The sequence below is a fragment of the Anabrus simplex genome, chromosome 2 (genome assembly GCF_040414725.1).
Source record: "Anabrus simplex isolate iqAnaSimp1 chromosome 2, ASM4041472v1, whole genome shotgun sequence".
Classification (NCBI taxonomy): domain Eukaryota; kingdom Metazoa; phylum Arthropoda; class Insecta; order Orthoptera; family Tettigoniidae; genus Anabrus; species Anabrus simplex.
In genome coordinates, this window is record NC_090266.1 from 632,429,863 (window position 1) to 632,449,244 (window position 19,382).

Here is a 19,382-nt window from a genome sequence, read left to right on the forward strand (position 1 = left end):
CGTTTATAGGAAGGGGAGTTAGGAATTGGAATAAATTACCAAGGGAAAAGTTCAATAAATTTCAAATTTCTTTGAAATCATTCAAGAAAAGGCTAGAAAAACAACAGACAGGGAGTCTGCCACCTGAGCGACTGCCCTAAAGGCAGATCAGTAGTGCCTGATTGATAGATTGATTGATTGATTCAGTGGCAAGTGTGTCCACTAGAATCCTATTAACAATATAACCACGGTCCTATGTCACAATTAGCTGTATTGTATTGTGCATTATCATGTTTATTATCTGCTATTTCCAAAGTCAGTTTGAGCAGGTATAGGAAACACACAAGCTAATAATCGTTTGATTAAAACATATCACAATCCCTGAACTCCACTGGGAAGTTCTCCTGTAATCAGAAGCGGCAGCAATCTTCCACATACATAAGTACTACCGTAGAATTTGGCGCACTAGCAATGCATGAATATCTGTATGTTGTGCTAATTCCATCCCAGTCAACCACATGTATTCCACTGTACACAATGTTCAGCCACCAATACATCCTTGTGAGCAGACCAAGTAAGTCCCTGCGAAGAAGGTAGACAGATGATTCTCATCCCCATCTGAAGACTTCTACCCATGTCACGACGGTACAACCAGTAATGTAGTTGGGCCGGTAAACAAAACCGTTAAGCATAACAATTAAATATTATAAAACTGAAAGTACTATCTCCATCTTTGGTAAAAATGGAAGTTATTTGTAAGCTGTTTGAAACCTTTATTATTACTGTTTATTTTTATTGTAACTATTTAAGTTGTTTTGATTTTTTTTAATTGAACTTTATTCTCTTTGTTTAAACATTTGTCCATTAACTTATTTGCTTTTCTTTGAAAACTATGGAAAACCACCTTAGGAGTTGTGATGTTATAAGTTAATTTCAGTATCCTGTAAAAAGAAATTCCAGCTTTGTATATAACAGGATAAAACACTACTGTCCAATGCTTCATATAGCTCTACATGGCAACAGTGCAAAGAAGCTGTAGAAAACCACTATCTTGATGCACAAACACTGTTCAACTTAGGTTGCTCGCAATATGCATCGCTCTCACCAAACTATAGATACTGGAAGTGAGGTTCTTCCAAGACTAATACACACATGCCCCGTCTAGTCTCATCACTCCAAAATATAAGGAAAAATCACAATATTTCCCCTCTCCGAGAATTCAAATGGAAAGTTTGCTTATATAACCCAGGAAGCTCACTTCACTTGCTCAACAGGCCTACTGAATGTAGCGAGAAGGCAGCAGATATGAATTCTCATTTAGCTTCTACATTCCTTCCACAGCAAAAGAATCCAGATCTGCATATTATAGATTTAGAAAAAAGCAGCACACTATGCTGGTAGTACCATTACACAGATTGCAAGTATTAACAAGGTTACAACCATCAACCAATATATTTTCACACCTAGGAGAAATAAACTCCTGAATCTGAGAAGCACCCTACATCTTCAGCCAATTCAGCGATGTACGACAGTCTGAAATCTATTACATGAACAGAGTAAAAATTAATTTGATAACACCGGGCGAGTTGGCCGTGCGCGTAGAGGCGCGCGGCTGTGAGCTTGCATCCGGGAGATAGTAGGTTCGAATCCCACTATCAGCAGCCCTGAAAATGGTTTTCCGTGGTTTCCCATTTTCACACCAGGCAAATGCTGGGGCTGTACCTTAATTAAGGCCACGGCCGCTTCCTTCCAACTCCTAGGCCTTTCCTATTCCATGTCGCCATAAGACCTATCTGTGTCGGTGTGACGTAAAGCCCCTAGCAAAAAAAAAAAAAAAAGATAACATTATCAAAATTATAATTATTACTATTGCCAGGTCTAGTGGCTCGGACAGTACAGCGCTGGAATACTGAGCCCAAGTTGGTGGGTTCAATCCCAGGTCAGACCAATAGTGTATGAAAATCGGCAAATAAACTAGCCTCATATCGGTACAGTTACTGGCATGTAAACGCTCTCTAGCTAGATTACATTCTGGCACCTTGGCATCTCCAGAAAACACAATCATTTTAATGTTATTGATTTTTATATCCAACTATCTACTTTTACGGTTTCCAGAAGCTGAGGTGCCAGAATTTTGTCCCGCAGGAGGTCTTTTACACGCCAGTAAATCTACCAACATGGGGACCGGACCGAGCCAGAATCAAACCTGCCGACCTAACCTCTGAAGGCCTGCGCTCTACCAACTGAGCTACTCAGCCCACCACCAAAAGCCATTACAGTAGATAAGGTCGTAATATTGAAAGATGTGTTCTGAGATTTCTTAGAGAGGTCCATTTACTGCCTGCTGGGATGGGAAAAAAGGAGTGTGGGGGTATGGTTGCCATGGAAATAGGAGTGGGTTCACTCCAGATGCCATGAAGATAAGCCTACTAACCGGCTCGTGTTGCATTGAGCTGCATGAAATAAATTTAATCTTAAAGCCTGTATTGTCGATAGTAAAATCTTATGAGATTCTCAAACAAAAACTCCACCTTTACAATACTAATATTTTGATTTTATTCTTCAAGTCAATGTTAATAATTATTGGGATATGTTTCATTCATTATTGTGGACATCTTCAGCTGATTTTACACAAGATAAATTTAAAACATATAACAAGGACATCAGAAACACCTTAAAAATGAAAATATTATTCGGAAGCAAACGACTTGTACTAATCCCTTGTGTTTGATACATGAAGAACTTGTCCAATAGCCAGATGTTCAATGAAACTTTTGCGTGCTACTGACAGTTATACCATCATTTTTAGCTTAATAAGCTGTGCTATTATCATAGATCTACAATGTTAATATTCCCTATGGCATTTCCTTAAACGTTATATTTTATATTGTCGCATTCGGAATCCAAATCATATTTTAATTTTAATGTGTTTCTAATGTCCAAGTTATATTTTTAAAATTTATCTAGTGTAAAATCGGCTGAAGATGTCCACAATAATGGATTGTAAAGGTGGAGTTTTTTGAGTGAGATTGCTTGGAGTTGCCAAACCTCTCATTTCTGAATTAGATCTTGTCGCAAGCGGTTTAGTTTGAGTTATATTCTATTTATTTTTTTGTGGCCATTATTAAGTATCATACCGGGCAAGTTGGCCATGCAGTTAGCGGCGCGCAGCTGTGGGCTTGCATCCAGGAAAGAGCGAGTTCGAGCCCCACTGTCTGTAGCCCTGAAAATGGTTTTCCATTGTTTTCCATTTTCACACCAGGCAAATGTTGGGGCTGTACTTTAATTAAGGCTACAGCTGATTCCTTATCACTCCTAAGCCTTTCCTATCCACTCGTCGCCATAAGACCTATCTGCGTTGAGGCGACATAAAGCAAATTGCAAAAAAAAAAACTTAAGTAGGGCCTATCTAACAATATTTTAAATAATAATTCTGTAAATTTATTGTATTTCTATACATATTTCGAGCCAGGTACTCGACTGCTGGGTGGTGTGGAAAAGAGTATGCATGATAAATGCCCCTCCCCCTCAAACCTTTTTCCTCTACCTCACTATTTTCTTATTTGTTTTACATCCTATATTTATGCTACTAAGGTATAGGTCCCGCAAGAAGAGCTTGCCGAAACTCAAACGTGCGCAGAGACCAATATCTGTTGGCAAAGTTTAAGCTCGTTGTGGGGCTCCTGTGTGTCGCCCGAATGCTGATTACCGGGCTCATTGTTACTTCAACCGCTCACTGAGAGGCTCTGTGTACAGCTCTTTAACAAGCATGTATTGAAAGGAAGCAAGAAGCATGTGCGTTTATTATTAATATTTAATTTATATTTCGTAGCTGCTGAAAGTGAATTTGTTGTAGTATGATATTCAGTGTACGTAGCGATGCCTCCGTGTCGTTCTAAATTAGGGAGTGCTAAAACTTTACAGAGTCAAACTAGAGAAGTTATTTATAATGTGTATAAATTCATGAAAAACAAAACACACCAAACTGGAAACTTATGTGCTATTCAAAAGAAAGTGGCCGAAGCAACGGGTGTGTCGGAAAGGTCCGTGCAGAATGTAATACGAGACGCAAAAAAAATGATCGAAAGGGGTGAAGTGGATTCATTTTCAATGCCTGTCAAGAAGTGTGCATTAGACGATTTTGAGAAATGCGCAGTCAGGCGTACGATTCACAGTTTTCACAATACCGAAGGCGAGAGACCAACGCTTGAAATGATCTGTAAGAAACTAGTTGATGGTATACAGTTTAACCCTCCATTAAACGCGCGCTCTGTTGTAACACCGCTACATGCGCGCGGATTAACAGTCCGCGATTGTTTGTAAGCTTCCATTTCAATTCTTTTTTCAAGATTTGCTTATTTCTCTCTTTTGTCAATCTGTCTTATACCGTAAGTACTTTATTTGATTTTATTTATATTGATAAATGTGTATACAATCTACAATTACAAGAACATTTCAGTCCTTTAAATAAATTAGAAGTTATCAACTGCAAATCACAGGACTTAGCAAAACTAATTGTAAATTAACAATAATTGGTTATTAATTTACTGCTTGGAATAAAATTGTAATCGTTACATTCTATTAGTTGATGTATATCACACGGAAGAAGTCACAACGTCGTGATGTTCTTGCCATGGAGTAAGTGCATTTCATTTCATCCACCTTATCAACGCCCGACTTCGTGTCATTATAGAAGGTAATCGTTGAGGGTTTTGATCCATCTGAATCGTCATCAACTGAATGGTCTTCATGGAAAGTAGATAGAACCAATACATCTTTGTCATTCCTTGACTTGTATGACACAAGGGTATGTATAGCGATTTGTGCATGTTACCATTTCTTGTAGCATTTCGTCGGTAAAGAACAATTGCAGAGCTTCAACTGGCGTCTCAGTATTCATGGCAACTCCTACTACTCCAGGGAAATGTTTTATAATATTATGTTCAGGTTGCCTGACCCTTCTATTGCAGGGTGATGATTCCACTCGGCCTCGTCCTTTCAAACATATATTCCATGCTGCTCACTTTCAGTCACGTCCTCTTCGTACGTGGATTGTTTGCTCTCAGAATTACGATCACTATCGTTTACGACGTCCCGATCACTATAATCACTTGCACCAACTACATCGTCGTCCGATGACTGCTCGATTTGATCCATAACTCTCGGAATAAATCGCACCAACTCCTTGGAAAGAGGACGCAAAATAATTATTCATAGCTCATTTTGTAATATTGTGTTTATCCCACTGTAAATAAATACAAGTAGAAAATATATCACAATGAGCCCACTACTACACTTGTAGCTAATAAAAGTATATAATTTTATAATAAATAGTAACGGAAGAATGGATAACTTACCAAAAGAGCGAGTAAGATTAACAACTCACCAATTAACAACTCACCAATACACGCCTGCAGACACAGACTCCGCAAGTCTGCAGTTGACAATATAAAATTCTGTAATCGACAGCTCGGCGATTACTCAGACATTCTCACGCCGTCACGGCCTTTGTATTATTGCAGAAGGAAGCTACAAGAAGGCAGCCCATTCTGCCTTGCATTTTCGGCCTATGATACCAAACAATAATAAAGTGCGGACTCTCACTCCTCAGCGCGTGTAACGGAGGGTTAAAGGTTGCATAAGAACACTAAGCAAGATAGTTCAAGGCCTAGGTTTTCGATGGAGGAAGACAGAAGACATGCGTAGAATACTTATGGAGAAGCCTGACATAACGCTCCTACGTGTACAGTACATACAAAGCATAAAGTGGTACCGACAAGAGGGTAGGCCTATTGTTTAGAATGACGAGACATACAGTATTTGCGTAGTCCGCACACCAAGTCAAGTGCTTGGAGTGACAGTACTCTTCATGGACTGAAGTCACCTATCTCGAAAGGGCAACGATTAATAGTGGTACATGCTGGTTCAGATGCAGGTTTCATTACCAAATGCTTTGTTGGTTTTCAAACCCAAGCAAACAACAGGGGATTATCACGATGAGATGAACTATAGAAACTAAGAGAAATATCTGACAGAGAAATTAAATCCTAATTTGTCGTCCAACTCTGTAGTCGTGATTGATAATACCTCCAATGTGAGCGTGCACCCACATCATCATCCCGAAAAACAGTTATGCAGGACTGGTTGACTGATAAGGGTATTCCGTTTTCTACAGAGGTGATAAAACCCCAACTGTACGCTTTGATTAAATCTCATAAATCATACTATAAGACATATCAAATCGACAGACTACTTGTTACATATGGGCATACGATATTGCGTGTACCGCCATACCATCCAGACTTGAACCCAATCGAAATGATTTGGGCTCAAGTTAAAGATTATGTAGCACAAAAGAGTGTTCTTTCAGACTTAATAATGCAAGAACATTGCTGATGGAAGGAATGTGTCAATTAAGGCAGAAGAATGGCTGAGTCGATGTAGGCACGTAATCAACCCTGAGAATAAGTACAATGCGAGCGATTACATAATGAAGTATCAGACAACATAATCATTAATCTGGAGGACGATAGTAACAGTGACGGAGAGAGCGTTAGTGATAGCGCAGATGACAGTGAAGGTGATATGAGCAGCCTTCAACCTCTTTCAGAAGATGCGGACTAGAAAATGCCTTTATGTAAGTTAACTGCTATTTTACAATTACAAAATTCTTAATCTCTTTGTTTGTTATTGCTATTTCATTCAATGTTTCTGATTCTGCATGTCCAACAATATCATTATGCTATAGGTTGATGTGTCCTGGCTCTGATTATAACTACAATAAGGCATTAAATACACTCGCTGAGATTTCACTCGAACGCTGGTCACAGTGCACCTGGCCTGCGCAGACGGTTCATTAACCTTTACCACTCGTCTGTCGGGTGAGGCCCGACATTACGATATTCCCGTTCCGGTCGCATGTCGGGCGAGAACCGACATGACATTTTATCGCCCACCGCTCGTCTGCCGTTTCTTAGCCGACAAAATAAACGATGCTATACTGTACTGCCATCTTTTGGTTCAGAGTTGAACTTTGTAGAATCCAGATATTATTTGACAATCAGTCAATAATCTATTATTTAGAGGGCAGTGTAACCATCAGTTGTCCACTCACGCACACGAAAGGTCGAGTGATAGTAAACAAACATGGTCGCCATGTGCTCTTATAGTCATATATAGTTTACTGTTCAATGTTGCATATACCGGGCGAGTTGGCCGTGCGCGTAGAGGCGCACGGCTGTGAGCTTGCATCCGGGAGATAGTAGGTTCGAATCCCACTATCGGCAGCCCTGAAAATGGTTTTCCGTGGTTTCCCATTTTCACACCAGGCAAATGCTGGGGCTGTACCTTAATTAAGGCCACGGCCGCTTCCTTCCAACTCCTAGGCCTTTCCTATCCCATCGTCGCCATAAGACCTATCTGTGTCGGTGCAACGTAAAGCCCGTAGCAAAAAAAAAAAAAATGTTGCATATGTCGGGTAACACACAAAACCACAGTATTTTCGCACCTCTTCACCGATGTTCGGCCTGTGTACCGTAACCCAACATGTGCCTGATGCTGACGGCTGGCACAATTATAAATCAACTGATCCCGATTTCAAGAAATCGCCGTTTAGCCTAAAATCTACCATGAGGTATGAAACCAGAGACTGAATAGAGTTTTTAATTGCTTTCTACCGATAATTTGTTCATTGAAATAATTAACGAAACCAATCGGTATGTGATAACGATAGTAATAGTAATAATAATAATAATAATAATAATAATAATAATAATAATAATAATAATAATAATAATGCAAAATAATTTGTCTTAAATTGCACATATTGTTTGTATTTGCTCCAGTACAGCTTACTTAAAATGTGTATAGCCTAAATTCATCATTTAAAAGCAAATGCTACCTCCAAAATCGTGAAAGATGAATACAGGTCATATAAGATAAAAATTCACATTTAAAATACGAGTAGTAGAGACAACACAGAGAACTTTAATTCGAGCGGTAAGGGTTAAGAACTGCTGGCAGTAAGGCGATTTAGCGAAGTGAGGGGGGCGTGCAGTGCCACTACCGAGCCCACCCGAACACTGCCGAAGTTCTGCGCAGCTTTCTTTGGCAAGCTCTTCTTGCGGGACCTATATAGAGAGACAAAGGATGGGTATGTTGGAGGATTTGACAAGCTGTAGGTGCCAGCCCTGTTCAAGAATAATAATGTTATTGATTTTACGTCCTGTCAACTACTTTTACAGTTTTCAGAGAAAACAAGGTGCCAAAATTTAGTCTCGTAGACATTCTTTTAATAATAAGAAATTGCGCACAAATGTGCATTACATTTTAGAGAAATCCAATAAGGAAACTCTTCTTTTACTGCATTCACTAAAATGGTATCGATCACATCATTTGTTACATCACACGCACTACACAGATGGGTCATGAAAACCAGGTGGTACGCACAGTTTGTGATGGAAACCATGTATGGCCAGTCTGTTCAGAGCACTCCTCAGTTCATTGTTCGGCCCAGTCCAGCTTTGATTAATCATTGCGTCTGTCCTGTAGAATTCCAAGTCAATTTCCGCTCGTTTTCTTAGTCTACTATGAAGCAGTTCCTGTTCTTGTCGTGTGGAGGGTAATTGTAGTCTCATTCTTATGTCTTCCATAAGCAAGGTTTCTCTGGCTAGCTCATAGGCAAGTCTTGATGGTGACATTTTGGAAATACCTAAAATTCTTTTCAAGAATCTAGCCTTGACATTCTCAATAACTCTAAGGTCAGATAGAGTTAGATTTTCCCAAATTAGCTCCAAACCGTATGTCAGGGCAGGTAGAACCTTTGCATAGAACAGCGTCGTGGCTATATTTAGAGACAGTTTAGTGGGTTCCTTCATATCATACATATTTCTGATGGCTGCCAATGACCTTTCTCTTACATGAATTCTAAAAGAAGTAGAAGAGGGCTGGAGCGTAATCCCCAAGTATTTCAATGAATTCACAACTTCCATTCTTTTACGTGCCAGGAAATCTATCAACACAAAGCTGACGTATTTGAGCACCTTCAAATACCACCGAACTGAGCTAGTATCACTGCCTTCGTGATGTACAGGCCATACTGTAGCAAGCGTGGGAAAACAATCAGCTGTACGTTAGGGTGGAAGTTTAGCACGTGAATTAGTTGAGTTACATGTGAATTCTTTGCTGTTTTATTGAAATTTTTAACATTGGCTACATGTTTACGCAGTTACATATGAGACTGAGTAGTCATCGACTGCATTATTAAGTGAAAAGTCCTTAAATAGTAAAGAACACTTAGTGTGAGCGTGTATTCTTATGAGTCTATAGGCTCTACAGTGTTTAAATTTTGTAATTTATTTGTGTAATCTTATATCCATAGTATAAAATGAATTGAGTTAGTGCATTCAGTGCCTTATTATCAACCACAATGAGTATATAATTGAATTAAGATTATTAGAGAGAGAAATCACCATGGCAAAGAGTTGCTGTGTGCCTGGCTGCAAAGTCAATTATTAACGAGGAGAGTACACTCCAGTATTTGTGTTTCATTCTGTTGAAGAAAGAGTTAAGGTATGGAAGAAGGCTATTCCTAGGAATTTAATAGTTAATCACCACGCAGTTGTATAGACCACTTTTCTGAAAACCAAATCCTGAGTGAAATAAAGAGTGTCTTGTCCAGATAGTGAATTAAAATTTGTTCTTATGTCATAAACATTGGTAACATTAGGTATATTTTTATGTAATCAGACTTACGGCCTATTTGAATTTGGTGTTTTTGAAAATTAAGGACCAATTTATGCATTTTAAATTGTGGAATACGACTGCTGAGATTTTTCTTATCATAGGAAATGGTACAGAATTACTACATGAAAACTGAATACGAAAATTATTGTATAGGCATTATTTGCTACATTTTTTAACAATAACTTAATTTCATGTCAGTCAGTCCCGGAACTAGGGCGGGGCAGGGGGAGCACGTGCCCCGGGCAACAGATTTCAGGGGGCGGCAAAATTTGAAAAGTTTATTAAAAATAATAAGAATTTATTTAATTTTTCAAAATAATAATACCACAATTAATATTGTTTAATTTCATTTAATTTTGTTGCCCGATTCATCAACTTTATTACACTGACACTGTATACCAAGTTTTTTTTTTTCATTATAAGACACGACACAAGAATTAACATAATTCATGGGTCTGGAGTGAGTCTTATTCTGTTAATGCCTATTACTGATATGAACAATTAGTAGCCTGAGCGCTTGGCAGCAAGGTCGGAGACTCGAAAACAGTCTGACCTTGACACGATGTGCGAGCATCTCATCCACTTCACCCCCTTTCTCCCCATGCTCCCCTCTGCTTCCAATAAACAGTAAACTAAACAGACACCTGCAGTCATCGTTGTCATTATCGACAACTATACATGTAGCCTGCGTACACTGTTGTCTGCGTGTGTTGATACGAACCAACAGTTGTTTTCTTTTATTTGCATTTACTATTTAGGTATTAGCGTTCGGAGTGTTGGTTAGTTATTTGTGTTACCGTTTATCAGTGTTTGGAAAACGGAATTGTTCAGTACACTTTGAGCTGCGTTTTTATCAGAAAACGACTCAGTGGAGCCGAGTATAGAAAACTTGCCAAAGAAAAAAAGGAAGAAAGAAAGTGATGTGCTGTCACAAATACCAAAATTAGTAGCATTTAAAAAAAAACCCCTAATGTCAATGAAGATGAAGGCTCAAAATAAAAATCAGGTAAGTAAATATTAATTTTTATTTCAATAATTGAATTATAGCACATTAGGGAAGAGATGAATTAATTGTACCTTATCGGACTTTACGACAATTTTTTTTAATGCTTCATTTTGTAATATATCATATTACTGATTGAATTTTAATCCCGGCTTTTAATATTTTAGATGACGTTGAAGCTGTAGAGGAAGGCACGCAACATGTCGAACTTTGCAAGAAACTCAGTCCTACTGGTGAAGCGAATGAAGATGAATTATTATCTCGTCCAGACCCTACAACTGGTCTTCAAGAAACGTCCGAGTTTTCCTTTAATTTTAGGGATCCTGGTTCATGGCCACAGAGTTTTTCAGATTCTGAAAGGTGTTACATAACAAAAATGAGCTTTGAAAATCTGATTGAACCAAATTTAAGTAATAGCAGCAGAGAAGGGTGTAACTTAACCAAAGATTGGTTTTATATTCTCAAGAGAAGGGCGTAACTTAACCAATGATTGGTTTTATAAAGTTCTCAAAAATGGAGAAAAAGTAAAGAGATCATGATTAGGCTATAGTGAAAGTAAGAAAGCTCTATATTGTGTTCCCAGTAGGCTGTTTTCACACTTAGCATCAAATCAAGTGCCTTCCTTAGTTAAAGAAAAAGGACTTACTAATTGGAAAAAAACTCAGTGAAAAATTGCCTGAACATGAAAATTCATCCAACCACAAAATTTGCTTTTGTTTGTGGAAAGCTTTAGAATCTTGTTTTGGAAAGGGAGGTACTAATGCAGAACTCCAAAACCAGATCCATCAAGATGAGTCTCACTGGAAGGCGGTATTGCGCTGCATTATCGATGCTATTCTGTTCCTAGCAAAGCAAGGGAGTCTACTCCGAAGAACTAAAGAAGACTGGGATTTCAGCGACCCATCCAGTGGAAAGTTCTTGAACACAGTAGAACTTATATCGCATTACAATGTCCCTCTTCTGCAACATATTGAGAGGCGTAAGAAAGGGCAAATCTCATATTTCTCACATCAAATACAAGAAGAGTTCCTTAAAATTATTGCCAATAACATAAGGCAAAAGATAATAGAAGACATTTTGGATGCGAAATATTATTCCTTAATATTTGACTGCACTCCTGATATCAGCCACAGTGAGCAAATGACTCAAGTAGTTTGTTACGTCAAAACAAATACATCGGAGGTAGAAGAAAGTTTTATTGATTTTTTCCCCAGTTAGTGACAAAACAGGTGAAGGTCTCGGCCAAGGAATCGTAAAAAAAATTACACAAAGATGGACTAAACTTAGAGAACTGTAGAGGCCAATCCTACAACAATGGGGCAAATATGGCCGGGAAGTATAAAGGAGTTCAGTCCAGACTACTTCAAGTGAACGAGCTAGCATATTTTGTCCCACGTGCTGCTCACTACCTCAATTTAGTTGGTGCTAACGCGACCAGTGCTACTATTGTGGCTCAGAATTTTTTCGGAACTTTGAACAGTATGTATTCTTTCTTTGCGGCTTCAACTTCACGCTGGGAAGTTCTCCGAAAATATGTGCCACTGACATTGAAACCTGAAAGCAATACAAGATGATCTGCAAGATTAGATGCGGTCGAAGAAGCTGGTAACAAGATTCACATCGAGAAATATTATTTAATGTTAAATCATGTATGTGTGACACAACTGTTGACGTAAGATGATAAATGTTTAGAAAATTCATATTGATCGATTCAATTCAGATTTCACTTCCATCCAGTTGGCAGTATAACTGGAACCGGCAATGCTCCCTCCTTACTCCTCACCCCGTAAAAATCGGGCTCAAGAAAAAGTTTGCGTATAGTAGCTATGTTAGAGGTTATTGACCAGATGATTACAGAACTCAGTGACAGGTTTAAGGCTTTGGACAACATAAACAGCAAGTTTGGATTTTTGAATGGAGTTCGAATTAAAGATATGAAAACAAAAGATCTAAAAATGAAACCAGAAGAATTGGCAAATTCCACACGGCTGATCTCAAAAATGAAGAATTGAAATTTGAAATAGAAAACTTCAAGCACTACGCTTTATCAGTTGACGAAAATTTAAAGGAAGCCACATCAAGAGAAATGTTAAGTCTTATTCATAAAAATAAACTAGAGGAAGGCTACCCTAACATTACTACTGCACTGAGAATGTTTCTCACGTTGCCAGTTACAGTGTCATCTGGAGAACGAAGTTTTAGCAAACTCAAAATCATCAAAAACTACATGAGAAGTACAATGGGACAGGAGAGACCCTCTAATCTAAGTATAATATCAAATGAACACAAACGCGCATCCCTTATCAACTTTACTTACATTACTTTTATAGCATTATAAGGATGTAATATGTTGGAAATCTTAAGTGGAATACCTTGTGAAGGAGCGATGTGTTCACTGAGACAGTTAAGAACCCACCCGCCATCCCCCAGAAGTAATTTTGCTTTTATAACCTAATAGAAGTTATCACGTGCCATAGTCCATCGCCTAACTACGTACCAGCATTTCCATTGGGCGAGACACTATGGGATATGACGTCACTCCTAGCAATGAAGTAAGTGAATTCCGTTACCAACCCGCACACAAGAAATACACAACTGCACAATAAATACACAGGTGAATGCAGTCTGTAAAGTGTCACGCGGGATACTAGACGCCTAGGGCCAGTGGTCTAACCAATCCAGACCAATGGCTTTGTCACTGACCAATGGTCTAACCAATCCAAACCAATGGATTTGTCACTAACCTACTGTAACGAGATTCGTAAATGAATGTAGCGAGGCTGCACTAGGACTAGTTCTTTATATGAACAGTTGGCAGCTCTGTCCACCGCACGATCAAGTCCTTCGCGAGAAGCGAGCGAGAGAGAAACAAATGACAGTGCAATCGCGCCTGGATGCATGGCGCTGGAAAATGTAAGCTGTTCTGAACTTTTGCCAACAAATTTTTGTGTAGTTACAATCGAGTTACACTACAAACAAATTATCTGTATTAGTCATGTATAAGTGTATTAATATAAGTGTTTTTCAATATAAGTGTAATGTATGTATAAGTGTATTAATATAAGTGTTTTTCATAAATAAAACTTCTCAATAGTATACATATGGTGTGTAATTTCAACTGCCGCATCTAAAAAAATAGCTTATTATATTTTAGTGGTAGGGGGTCAGGGGAGGCAAACTGATCTTTGCCGCCCCCCCCCCCCCCCAACAAATCTCCTAATTCCGGCCCTGATGACGGTGACAGTAAACGTTTTGTTATTGTTGGAGGTGAACTTACTCGTAATCTCTCTTGTAGGTACTGAATTGGTGGTACAGAAATAATTTACATTTATAGTATATTGTATTGGTAATTGCTTGCATGTTTTCTATCAGTGAGTATGATGGGAACTTTCCAATTGACTAGAAAATGGATAGAAATCGCAAGAATATGCCTCAATGTGTTAGCCTATACTCATGGAAACAAATGTATACACACGATAAATAGAACGTTATGCATCAGAATGAACAAATATATATGAATAGTTTTTGGTTTTATAAGGTGTTAACAGTTTCGTAAGTAATTTAAACTATAGTGCGTTTTGGTTGAAAGCGTCCTGCGCGAGAAATGGTTGCGCATGCAGTGGTGGGAGCTATCGTACCCCCACTCCTGCAGCAAGTCCAGTCGCCAGGCTAGCGCTGAAGTGAAAACGTCTCTCAAGCGGTGCATGTTACGCGCGGGCTAAGTTGAAATTGCTGAAGTGACGAGCATGGCTTCTAAATCCTCTTCTAAATCTGGGAGACCACTGCGAGGTCAGGCACGTGAAATTGTTTATAACGTGAGTGAACATATGAAAGTTATGAAGCGAGAATACGACTTGAAATTGAATGTTGTGCAGACAGTTTCAGAAGCGACAGGAGTAGGTACAACACTGGTGAAGAAAATAATGAAAGAGGGAGTGTCGAGTCAGGCTAGGGGTGAGCTTAAGTTTAGCACTCCGACAGGAAAACAAGGTGAAAGAAAAAAGAGAGTTCCAGTTGATGATTTTGTAAAAGCAGCTATTAGGAGGAAGATTCATGAATTTTACGCTGTAAGAAAACAAGTGCCCACTTTAAAAAACCTTTCTAAAGCTTTGGAAGAGGATGGCATAGTGCAGTGCAGTCGCTCACATCTGCATAAAATAATGCGTGACTTGGGATTTCGTTGGAGGAAATGCCAATCAAAGGGTAAGCTTTTAGTTGAGCGACCAGAAATTGTGGAATGGCGAGTGAAATACCTGCGACAGTTACGGATTTTCCGAAATGAAGGCAGAAATATTATATTTATAGACGAAACCTATCTTCATGCTTCGCATGTTGTTTCTCGGTGCTGGCAAGGATCTGAAGAACTGGGAGTACTTTGTTCCATAGGAAAGGGTAACAGATTAATTATAGTGCACGGTGGAGGAGAGAATGGTTTTGTTCCCAATGCCCTTTTAATTTATAAGTCTCACTTAAAGACCGGGGACTATCATGACGACATGAATTATAATAATTTTTCAAAGTGGATAAATGAGCGACTTGCTCCAAATTTAACCCCACGGAGCGTAGTAATAATGGACAATGCAGCCTATCATTGTGTTCAGGAAGACAGAAAGCCTAATTCTACCTATCTGAAGAAGGATGTACAGGAATGGCTGCAGAAGAAAGGAATTGAGTTTGATCCAGGTATGACGAAGGCTGAATTGTTGGGACTCGTGAAAAGAGCTAGCGTGGAGAAGGTATACAAAATAGATAACCTATTGAAAAGCTATGGACATGAAGTTCTCCATCTTCCTCCATATCATCCAGATCTCAATCCCATTGAGTTGGTTTGGGCAGACATCAAAAAAGAGGTACGTAATAAGAACATATTTCAACTAATAATAGGCCTAATAATGCATCATTCACTTCTAAGCTTAAAAAAGTGTGCCATTGCATCTCTAATGCTTTTACTGTCCATAAATGAGGCGCTCCTATTCCCAATATAAATAAAAGTGGTTATTATGTACAAAAAATGTTGCTCTGTCTTATAGATCGCTCATGACTTGACGGCAGACACGCTCGACAAAAAGGAAGCTCTTTGCCGGATATTGTTTGCACAATATTCGCAAGACAAATGGACAAAATGTTGTGACCACGTAAAAGGCATTGAGCAGGAATACTGGGAGCGTGACCACATAATGGATGAGGAATTAGAATTAGACCAGTTCATCATCAACCTCGGTGAAAGTTCAGATAACACTGATTCAGACGAGAGTGAAGATTGTTCTGAATAAATTGTAAGTAAGATCCCTGAACTCCGAATACTAAACAAACAAACAAACAAACTTGATCATAGAACACTTAAGCAGGCAGATAATATATTTGCTTTGATTTTATGCGACAGATTTGTATTGTCTATTGTTCCGGAGCATTTTGTTGCTGTATTCTTTGTTGTTGTTGTTGCAAGAAACCTGTCTCTCAATCATAACAATAGCAGGTTATTCAAGAGTATTATGTATTATTATATTTATTTTGATGGACAAGAAAGGTAGACATTGCTAATATTATTATGCAAGTAGCTGAAGTTTTCTAATAAGGCTTTTTTCTCTGCATTTTGCTGACAAATTCGCATTAATTAATCTCTTTTATACGTATTTCACTGGAAATCAGCGTAAGTACTGTAGATTATATCTTTGGGCTGTCAGTGGAAACAACTTCCTCCATTTCGTTAGGCGATTGATGAGATGATAGCGCGTACCGATGATACGTCTTTCCTGGGCATACAGCACAGTGTCAAACAACCTTCCTTTATTCGCAGTATTACCAGTTGCAAGCTTCTTCCTCTTCTACTAAATGGTTCCAAACTTTCATTTTTATATAAGTGGTGACATATTTGTAACAATGTGTCATAATAAATGGCACAAAATAAATTAAAGGCTACATTGCTATACACTGAGATATATTTTTGACATTGTATCGAAAGCGTAATGCGATATGAATTCTTTTAGGTATTACCCTCTGATTTCTTGATGTCACCAACATATACTACGGAATATACGAAGTATTTCCGTGCTCAAAGACCTGTGTAGTTAATTGACAAGGTTTAACGCACAAAATCGAAATGTAAGACGCGATTTGTAAAATGTACAGTATTACTTTATTTTCACTAGTTTATCATATTAAATAATTCTTACACATTTGAGTTAGTGTGGTGTATGTACACCGATGTGCCATTGCATTATGACCATCCCGACCCGAGAACATTTTGGGCCTGGAGCGGGGAGAGTAACACATGACAAGCTTTCCACACTACTTCAATCAGCTTCCTGAGCTACGTCCACTGCCTGAACTCGACTGGGAGAGCTGGAGGAAAGGATCAAGTCCTTCCCCCACTACCAGCGCGAACGCTCCCATAGTTCCTGGCACTCGAGGCCAGGCCACACCTCCGGTCGTCCAAAAAGACGCTTACTAAGAAGATGGACTATAGTGTGTTATTCAAGCAGAGCGGATGCGTATCACCTTCAAATCGCACCCAAAGTGTGACTTCATCAGAGCTACAGTACAGCCTGTGCATCACGAAGGCAGTGGCTAGGATCGAACCTGCTAAGTCGGGCTCAGAAGGTGAGCGCTTTACTGAGCTTATAAGCCCGGCCCCTGTTAAAAATAACAAAACGTGAGACCAAGTCAATCGTAGTATGACCAAGTAGTCTACAACAGAACACACCAGTCTGAACGAACGAATAAGTAAGCCAGATGCAAGGGGAAGGAGAAAGGAATGCAGGACTGTGGCAACCCCATGCAATGGCATGTGCAATGCTCCTCCCTCTAGCCCTATCTGCCAGAATGCTTCTTTGAATATTATGGGTATAGTAGCAGATTATTATTACACAAAAACGCTCCGAAATTGGAGGAAAACGACTATCCAACTGCACTCTTCAGCAGACACAATTATTAAATCAATCACTTACAGACTGTACTAATCTCAAATAGTCTTCAGCAACAAAAATACTTCATGCAACTGCTTCTCACTAAAACACGATGTAAAACCTATATTCTGACGATAATACTTATTCTTCCAGCAAGGTAAATGTCATATAAATATCATACAATTGCATCACTTACATTACCTGGAATGGGCAGAAATTTCTCGAAGAGGTTTTCCATATTAATAACTTAGTTCATGTAACCAGGAACACCAGCAAACGCCTGTAACAACAACCATACATGGTAACTCCTATCGTATTTCCGAATTAATGGAATATCAAATTACAAACTGGAAAGGAAGTGGGGCCAACTGGTATGCAACACTTCAGAAAAATCCTACCCACCAATAAATACCACTTCACCAATAAATACCACTTAAATACTTTAGTAATATAGCCCTACAACACGTACAAATGCCAGGAAAATCTCAACAAAGAAACAATGACAAACATTTAAGAACCCAGAAAGTTATTATCCGGTTGGATCTGGCCCTAGTGTCAAAACAATAACATAACCTTATACAAGAACGGAAAAGGGAACGAGTATTATATCAAAGATACATTACATAGAAAGAAAACTTAATTACTCACACAGAATAAAATACTCTCCAATTCCCCAACTTAATCTCAAAAACAAACAACTAAACCCTCCCCCCCCAGACAAACAAACCCTGTCACATTACATTACCACCAGACAAACGCCATGCAACGGTATTTAACTACATAAAATAAACCTCCCGAAAGCACAGAGCTTACAGCATGCCAACATGTTGGAGGAGGAAAGAAAATTACCCCAAAGATAAAAAATGTATATTTGATAAAGTAGACACAGCAATGCAAATTAAACAATATTTTGAAAACGATTACTAGTAGGTAACGACGAGCAGAAGAGTACACATTCCAACTTAAGGACCAGTTGTATAACCGACAAATGGTCTCTACAGGTCCAACACACGGCTATCCTAGAAAATGGAGAAGGGCATAGTAAATACGATGAGATTGTACTTTTTTGTTGGAGGGCCTGTAACATTCCTATATTTACCCCTACTCCAATGGATAAAAGTGAAAGGGGAGAATAGCACACATCTTTCAATCGTGTAAGCGATAGTGTGAAATTGATTAATCTCAATGACAGCACCTGCCCAAAGTTATGCAAATGCAACAACGTAATTTTTAAACGAAACTGCTATATATCTTATATGTACGTGACCTTGATTTACACGTGACTCACTCCCACAACAGGGCCTTAAACGAAATAAAATTGCCCTTTTGTTTTAATATCCTGCCGAACTTAACGACCGACATCATTCAGAAAGCCATAGATCTGAAGACAAAGAAACATGACGGTCGTTCCAACGCTTGCACGCTTCACGTTAGAAACGAACGCAATCAATTTCACGGCTTCTCGTTATAATTAAGACCAAAACAAAGCCAAAACCGGACAAAAATTGAAGAGTTACCTCCTTTATACAGAGTACCTAACCAGACTAAAATATTACCAACGAATTGTTCTGCTAGGAAAGAGAAAAGTCCTATCTAGGAACTAAGGGGAATTTCGAGATTGTGTTTTATGAAAACTCGTAAGTAAGAACTCTGTAACCAAACAACGTAATATATATACATATATATTACTCACATACCTCTTTGTATGTAAGAATAGTCTGATTCCTATGCGCCAAGAGCAAAAGCCGAAC

The 19,382-nt window shown here is 38.8% G+C and overlaps 1 protein-coding gene across 1 annotated transcript in view; it reads right to left on the minus strand.

Annotated features, from left to right (window-relative positions):
• Nucleotides 1-18,362, minus strand: part of LOC136864292 (terminal uridylyltransferase 7) — a 482,777-nt gene extending 464,415 nt beyond the window's left edge. Inside the window, exons 1-2 of the mRNA XM_067141082.2 lie at nt 18,280-18,362; nt 17,833-17,911 (exon numbers count right to left, since the gene is read on the minus strand). The gene's annotated coding sequence lies outside the window, so the exon portion shown is untranslated. The remainder of the gene's footprint in view (nt 1-17,832; nt 17,912-18,279) is intronic.
• Nucleotides 18,363-19,382: the final 1,020 nt, after the last annotated feature.